Genomic DNA, 8,939 nt, shown 5'->3' with positions numbered 1-8,939 from the left:
ACTCCTGTTTGTACTTCTCCAAGGCAGAGTTATCCCCAAGTCAAGTCCCCAGTGCGTAGCTCACCAAGACACAAAAAGACTATTAATTATAATAATTCATATTTGCAAAGGGATGTGTCTCCACCGTCCACTCCAAAAAAGGCACCAGTGTCAGTTCTACCACAGCACACCAAAAGGTGACGATGAACAAGCATCATTTGCAGGTAACAATGCACAACCTATTGGGGACTTGTCAGAAATTAGCTGGGGTAGAGGGGAGGTGGAAAAAAGAGGAAGGTCACAGTTTTCATTTTACATGTATATGGAAATCATGACATTCAATTAATTTTTGATTGATAATGCCCAAAGGCACTTGAATGTAATTGTTATTCCTTCCTTTCCTCTACATCACTACATCACTACATTCCTGGCGTGCATTCACAGGAAAAAGTTTGGATTCCCAGTGTTGGGATAAAATAGGGGTTTTATTGGGAATTTATTGGGTTTTGATTGTGAATTCACAAAATTGGGAAAGTGCTACCAAACCCATTTTAAGGTCAAAGAAATCCCATTAAAATCCCAATATTGGGATAAAGATGACCCATAATTTTCCCATTCTTGGGTTTACCAACAACCCAATTATTTCCCCCAACTGGGATTCTGCTGTCTCAATAATTTCCCAATCCTGGGATTCTGCTGTCCCAATAATTCCTCAATCCTGGGATTCTGCTGTCCCAATAATTTCCAAAACCTGGGATTCTGCTGTCCCAATAATTTTTCAAAATTGAGATTCTGTTGTCCCAATGATTTCTCAAAACTGGGATTGTTCTGTCCCAATATTTCCACAATTATGGGATTTTCCTGTTACAGTTTTTCCATAAATTGGAGATTTTCCGTCCCATTATTTTCACAAGAATGGTAATTATTTCCCGCAGTATTTTGAAAACAATGTATCAATCATTTGATTTAATATACGCTATTATTTCCTCAAAAAGAAGAATTACGTCTCAGTATTTTCCAAAAATAGTATGTATTTATTATTTACTCCTGTACATATTTTAACATGTTTTACATAATCAACAATTTCAACAATCATGCACTAAAGGGAAACTGAGTACCTTCATGCTACACATAAAGCCTCTGCAAGTTAATTAATGTCAACTCAAAACAAGGTGAAACAAACTTTAAAAAAAGTTAGTATCTGTGAACAAATAACATGAATCCTTGTGCAGATTCAACAAAGAAACTTTACACTGGTCAATTCCTGTGAATAGCAAGGACAGGTGACATTTTTAAGTGAAACATATTAGTTTTCCTCTAGTATCTGTGATACTTTGAGTGCCGTCAGGCTCTTGGACGGAACCTCAAACCTCCGTTTCAACATTTTAACAAGCTCCTCCCTTTCTGGAATTTTTCCAGTTACTGCCTTTACTATCACCATTGCTGACTTTTTGGTTATCTTGTTTACAGAAGCAGGTTCAGCTAACAATGATTCCTCACAGGCTTCATCTGGCTCATTTCCTGACAAATCATTGTCTAAGTTTAATATCACAGTATCAGTGGAGCTTAGTTCATCTTCATCCTAAATACAAAAAGTAGCCTTTATTAAATGACCTTGCTTATAATGACAGATTTGCCAGATAATTATCCCAACATCATGCAACGTACAAGGATTCAGACCTACTTCAATAATGTGTTTGGTGTCTATGCTGACTGATAATGGAGAGGGTATATAAGAACTTTGACATCTTTGATTGTAATCAAGGTTGTGTAGAAAACAAAGTGCTAAGCACGCCAATTAACATAATAATATAATACTCAGCAGGCAGTTTTGTTGGAGTGTGTCCTGGTTCCTTATTATTTACTGACATTTTGTAGCACGCAGCCGGCTCTAAGATACACTTCTGGTTGTGCAGTATAGGATTATCACCTCCGTAATGTAGCATTTTCAATCAAATGTAAGCTATACCTGTCAGGTTGTTAAATTTACTAAGAGGATGGCAAGGAGAGATTTGATAGGCCAATCATTTGAGCTGCATAAAGTTGCTTTTTTCGTGAAAATCTTTAACATTTTAAAGTGAGTATAACAGACTTAATACTTTTTAATTTTTTTTCTTAATTCTAGTTATAATATTATATATTTTCTGCCATAAAATGCTAAAAACAGTATTCCAGTGCATACCTCAGAATTATCAGGAGAAAGCATTTTTCCATGATTTTCTTTGGGCTGTTTAACAGAAGGATGTAGTGGATTAGTTCATTTTTCTACATATATCAAAAGAGAGAATCTTTCATATCAACGCTGTATTGCTTAAGTGCAGAAATACCTCTCCGTTACTTATGTTGCAGTAATAATGTTAACATTATACTTAATAAGGTGCCTCCCTTTATTACAGTGCGACTACTTCAAGGGAAGTCACCCAAGGAAAATTCTTTGAAAATTTACCAACAGCATCTCATTATTAAAATTAATATAAATTAATGGTTGCAAAAGTTTCTTGCCGTAGCTTACCATAGATGGAAGTTTGGGTCGAGGTGTGAATTCTACCTCGCTGCTGGAGCTGGACTCTGATGGGGATGGCGATACTGCAAACTAGCAAAATGAAAACCAGTCAATAGCATGTCAAAGCAATCATGCTACCTACTGCTAGTTATTCTAAAACAAACAAATTTATTCAGCTGTTAGGTATACAGCCAAACTTCAAAACGAATTACAGTCAGTCATTGGACAAGTCATTTAAATCTCGCAATGTCTTATTAAATACCAACCAACCAACCCTAAAATTCACAGCATTCCACCTTATTTAGATGAGTGAAGGAAATATCTACCACCAGGTATATATGCATTTGATACCTTTTCCTTGGTTTTCTGGAACCTCCGTTGCTCACTGAAGAAGCTTTTAATATGCTGAGCAATACCATCAGAGAAGAAGCCAGCCTCAGGCAGTGAACATTCATCAGAGATCTTCTTAGCAAACTGTTCAAGCTCAGCTTTTCTCTCTGGTGTGTTAAATTTAGGAAACTTGTGTTTCCAGCTCTCACTTGGTAGCACTCCCACTTGTTTACGTCTGTATATATTTACACAAAATGTAAAGGAGTTGAAGATGCAAGAGACATTTGACCAGTACTGTATAAACTGAAATAAGACTGTTCTAAATTATCTTTAAAAAATTCCTCCAGGAACATTTGCTGCTAATTCAGCGATTCATGTGTTTTATTGGGATGTTAATACCAAATTGTTTCCAATAGAAACTGGCTCTGTCGTCCCTTACAACAGTGTAGTTTTAACGGTAAAACTTGAGCACAGGACTTCCCTTGTTGCACAGTCAACCGATAAACATAGCTGGTTAAAATGATTTCAATCTAGTTTGTTATTTTAATTTCCTTGCTTCTGATTTATGGTAATGAAATGTAATGAATAAAAAAAAATTGGTTGAAATTACTCAAACCTGAATTTCATGTACCTACAGGATAATTATATAATAACACTGCAGTATATAGGTAACCCCTGAAACAAAAATAGCATGAACTTGAACAAAAAGTTCAGTCGTCCCGCGCAGCTAAGGAGGGGAGGGAAGTAATGGGATACATGTACCAATCAGTATACCCCATTTCTATCCCCAGGCATGTGATACTAATACAAGTGTATCTTAAAAATACAAAATCAATTATACAAATACCTAAAATTATAATTGAAATACAGAATTCATAACACCCGTATTTTTGGTAAATAGAATTACCAAAAACCTTGATAAAAAACACCCAACAAAACCCCTGGCCTGGCCTAACAGCTAGAAGTCAAACTGTATGAGCCATGCCAGGCCATCGAAACTAAAACTTAGCAAAAACGGCCACGGTTGGATTAAAAAAATAACTTATCTAACATTTCCACTTGCCAATAAATCAAGGTAATCTGAGAACAAAACAACACACTCACTTTGAAAGGTATAAACGCTTGAGCTCTGGCGAAAATGTGGCCATGTCGCCCATCGAAGGCTTAGCACTGCTTGGCGATAGCGTAGTCAGAACGTTCCTTCTCTTTCCTCGTGGAGATGGCGGAATCAGCTTTTCAAACTCTTGTTTGAATCGCAAGGCTTTCCCGTAATTTAACCCCAGCTTAACGAAGATTGGGAAGTCGGCATCTCTTTGTAAGAGATCGGCAATGGCTAAAGGACAGTTTACTTCTTCTTCTGTCATCACATAATGGATGATAAAGTGAAATTAACAACTCATTCAACCTACAAAACGATCGCAGAATGGTATACATCTTTCGAGAAGACATAAATAAGCTTTAATTACCTTCAAATGCTTTGGCGATGCCTTGGTCGAAGAGCTGTGATAACTTTTGATTTATTTCCCCAGAACTTATTGGTGTTTTATCTTCCACGTTTATTTCCTTGTTCATCTTTGCACAAGAACTCCTGTCGATACGCGTCAACAGCCCACAAAACAACTTCTAGAAAATGGCGCCTATTTTTTAAGTGCGCAAACAAAACCACCAGCCACGCTGGCTCAGATTGGACCGTGTTTGAAAGCCGTGAACTGATTGGCTAAGGTTGGCTATGCTTTCCCACCGAAAAATGGTCCATGCACAGTGATTCTGAGCCCACTGTGTTATTAGGACAGCATATATCTATCACAAAAAGGAACATGGCGGCAAACTATATGGAAAGTAGCGAAAAAAGTCCTCCGATTTGGACAAGAAGTAGCATTACATCGTGCTCCTGCAGTGATAAGTCATACCGTCATGTTCACTGCCCTTGTTCAAGCTGCAATGGACGAGCAGTGGATAGAGGTACCGAACTTAGGCACTGGAAAGAAAACCAAATTGTTTCCAAAACTTGGTCCCTATTGGATGAGTTTCGCGAACCTTTACCTGGATGTAGTTTCAACCCTACTGAAGATGGCCTCTCTGATGAGGAAACACAGATGGATGAAGATATTGAAGGTATGCAATTTGACAACAGCAATAATGGTAGCGATGAAGAGGAAGATGAACGCTGTGCCAGCTTGCCAAGAGGGAGAATCCAGCAACATGCTTCTGACAAACCTGAAGAAAGGGAGCCCAACCCTTTGAGGAAATTAGTGGTTAATGCCGTTCTAGACGCTCTTAGGATTGTGAAGGAAAGTGGATCGTCTTGCCAAACGTTTGAGGACATTTTAAATTATGGCAAAACTCTTTTATTAGCCGGCCATAATAGTGAAAATATAGATCGTGAAATTTTGCTTACCTTGTGGCCAAGAAACTGGAACTCAGTGCAGAATCTGTTAAATTAAGAGGGATACGAAGACGCCAAATTACTGTTTATTTGCATCTGTCGAAATGAAAAGGAACAAACAAGAAATGGAAAAACTACTAAGAAATTTGTTTACACTGGAAAATACAGCGTCCTGGAGAATAAGGATGACTTGTGCATTTACTGTGGAAAAAAAGGCTATCTAAAATACTACTACCTAGGCATCAGCACAAAAGTGAAGAATTGGTTTAAAAGTGTTGATATGTGTAGAAAAATGTTGTCCCATTGGAACGCACGTGATAACTGGCTTGGTTGCCAAAACAGCAATCCAGAAAAATGTGAATTCTGGGATGGCGAGCGATGGATTGAACTGCAGTGGTTCTGGGACTCTAACAGCACTTGGACTTTGCCATCACTTTGTCATCATTGTGGATTACCAGTTTCATCCGATCAGTTAATCAATTCTCCCAATGGCATAGATGGAAGTAAAGATGTAGAATGCCCAAACTGCTTTGAAATCTTTGAACACCGTATTAAAGTCACCAATGGATCTCCTTTGAATTTGGCCCTAGTGGGACACTGGGATGGATGGCAACCATTTGGGACAAGTTATAGAGGGTGTGGATCACTAGAAGTTAGCATTGCAAACATGACCAAAAATGACAGGAACCATGTAGAAGAGGTATATGTGGTTGGCTTTATTCATTGCTATCAGGTTCCCAACCTACCTGAAGCTCTTGACCCATTTTTACAGCCATTACTGCAGGACATATCTAAAGGGTTTATTGATGGTTTCAAGATTTTCAGCTATCCAAGGGAGATAGAGGTAGAAGGCTATCAAACTAGTGAAGAGGAGACAGTACGTGTGCTACTTCTGTGCTGGACAGCAGATCACCCAGGACAGTGCGAATGTGGCAAGTTCTTGAACCAAGGAAAGTCTGGATGCAGGAGATGTAAAATGGTTGGTAAACTACTTGAGAATAGCACAAACACACATGTGTATTATGGAGAAAACCGTTACCACTTTAGATATCCTTGGGAAGAGAGATCTATTGAATCTTCTGTTGAGGACATGTTTGACATAGACCATGAAACAAGAGTTAGCATTCGCAAAGCAATGTCATCTACCAAAGGCTTCACTGGAACGAGCATACTACATAAATACCTTTACCCACTGTATGGTTTTGACATCCTGAAGCACCTGGTATTTGATGTTTTTCACACTGTCTGCCTTAATGTTGTGAAAAATCAGTTAGAGAGAATTCTAGAGCTGAAGCTCCTCGATCCATCATACTTAGATGATCAAGTTGAGAATTTCCCATGGACACAAGAGCTTAAAGCTGGAAGAATTCCTCGATCACTTGCACAATGTAAAGGAGTACATGTAGGACAGTGGAAAGCCGAAGGACTGCAGAAGTTTTCCTTTCCTATGGCTGACTGTATATTTATGGGCAAACTAGGTGACAGGCATGAATTGGAAATCCAATCACTTGTTTCCAGACTTACAGAACTCCACTTTTATAGTGGCCGAACATCATGGGATGATAACATGATTGAACTGCACAGAAAGTTAGCGTGGCGGCTCAACATTCAGATTGAAGAAATTCAGGGATTGCACATGTGCACGATATCAGTGCATAATTTGATTCACATACTTGAAGACATAATCAATTTTTCTTCCCCTGACAACTATTGGTGTGCGGTATATGAGAGGGCTGTAAAACAATACGTTAAAAAGTCAAATAACTGCAAAGGGATTGAAGCAACATTTGCTCAGTCAGAGTCCAGGCGGGAATTTTTGAAACCACTGCAAGCTTCTGATCAGAGGAAGGCTGGAAAAGTTGACTTGGCAATGGTAAATTAAAATAAATGTTTTTTTACATGTGGCCCTCCATAGGAAAAGGTTGGCTTAAGCGGATTATTCACAAAGTATCTAAATGTAGTCATTTCAAACTGTTTCAAATGCATTTCAAATTGGTTATGAACAGAAAATGTTTTAAACAGAAGAAACACTTGATAACATGAAGAGCACCTTGAAACGCCAATGTGGTAACCCCAGTTTCCTATCCGAGGACCACATAGTTCAGCAAAAACGAGCTGTGCCCTGGCATTTGAATGTTTAAAAATCATGGATATTTGATATAATGTCAGTGGAAACATTGCACACACAAAGATGTAGATAGTAGCTTGTAACTAACAAGAAACCTGACTTCCAGCTTAATATTCCCAACCATGCATTGGAATAAAAATTAAGGTCTGTTGATCTTTTCGGAGAGAAAATTGTTTGATAACATTTTTAATTAATGTATACCTGGTCATCATTGCAAATGTATGTCAAATTTTATAGCTTGAATATATTGCTGTATACATTTTTTTTGCATTTTGTAGCACTGAATTTAACCCCCTTAAGAATGTTGCAGAGCTATCCATGGTATTCCAAAATTCATTAACAGTACACGGTAGAAGTTCAAAATTTAATATCTTACAACCGACCGTAATACATTTAACCACTGGCAGAAGACATTTGTTGATGATTATATAAAGTTGCCACTTCAGAACATATCAATTTTACAAATTTCACTAATCTGTTTTGTGTTCTCAGGGATTTGCCAGTTCAGCTGAAATCGCCCACATGCAATCAGAAAAGGAACCTCAAACTCGACGACAATTTCTACTGGGTGCAATGTCAAAGGTCAAATCACTGTCACTGAATGAGAGTCAAAATTGCAGACACACTAGATATTTCTGCGAAAGAGGTGCCTGCAGTTGTCTTTGTTTCAAGTAAGGCCTTCCTGTCTGACGTAGGATATCAGGGATCAGTTGTCTACAAAGGAGAGAATGTTATAGCAGACATCAATGGCCATGAGACGGTTTTACTGATATGCAACTTTTTGTCTATCAGATGTGAAGGAACAGAACATGCAACACTGTTGACAGTTGGGCCAAGTTACCCTCCTCTTACTACAGAGGACGGAAGTCAAGCAAGTGATTTCTGGAGTGGATTTATTAAAGTCAAGGCTGAACCAGGTTCTGAGCAGTTGTTATTCCCACTTGACTGTGTCAAGAGAAAGGTTATACTCTACAACTGTGATGATGGTGTAAATTCTGTTGTTGACTACCAGAGGCAAGCAAGACAGCTGCCATACACCATCATTGTTCCAGTTTATATTGAGTGCGGCGATATGCTGTCTATTCAAGGAGAACATTTGCATGATATTTGGTTTGGCCATGTCCAAAGTATTGACCACTGTCAAAGAACAGTTGATGTATTTTTCTTTGTTGAAAGTAGCAGGCACAAGAATCTGTATGTTAGGGAGACACAAGGGAGACATGGTAGAAACGCTGTTTCTTGGCACTCTGTCATTGGAATTGCAAGTGGGGAGTGGATTTCTCACACACAGTGGAGAAAGAAGGAATGAACACAGTGTTTTCTGGACTTAATGCAATGACATTAGGTTACCAGATCCTCATATATGGTGTATGGCTATTTATCCCTTGATAACCAGACTCTAATGTCTTGCACACACAGTTCCATAGCTTTCAGTGCGTCATCTTCACCATGATTGTCGTTTGGACGAAAAGATAGATATAATTGAATATCATCGGCATAGCAATGTACACTTGGTAGATGTGCTTCTAATACATGAGAATGTACTTGGTTGCAAGCAGCCATCTCCGTGAGCTTGGACACAAATTTTAAGTTCCTCACTGGTCTTAGATTAT

The 8,939-nt window shown here is 38.4% G+C and overlaps 1 long non-coding RNA gene and 1 pseudogene across 1 annotated transcript; one reads left to right on the top strand and one right to left on the bottom strand.

Annotated features, from left to right (window-relative positions):
* Nucleotides 1-1,489: 1,489 nt before the first annotated feature.
* Nucleotides 1,490-4,089, bottom strand: LOC137978670 (uncharacterized). Its single transcript, XR_011118210.1, has 4 exons — nt 3,917-4,089; nt 2,492-2,572; nt 2,162-2,206; nt 1,490-1,561 (listed from the first exon to the last, which is right to left on the bottom strand). It is a non-coding gene; the product is annotated as an uncharacterized lncRNA (long non-coding RNA).
* A 540-nt stretch (nt 4,090-4,629) lies between these two features.
* Nucleotides 4,630-8,635, top strand: LOC137980675 (uncharacterized; annotated as a pseudogene).
* The last annotated feature ends 304 nt before the right edge of the window (nt 8,636-8,939 follow it).

The sequence above is a fragment of the Montipora foliosa genome, chromosome 12, assembly GCF_036669935.1.
Source record: "Montipora foliosa isolate CH-2021 chromosome 12, ASM3666993v2, whole genome shotgun sequence".
Lineage (NCBI taxonomy): Eukaryota > Metazoa > Cnidaria > Anthozoa > Scleractinia > Acroporidae > Montipora > Montipora foliosa.
This window is presented reverse-complemented; position numbering and strand designations above follow the sequence as displayed.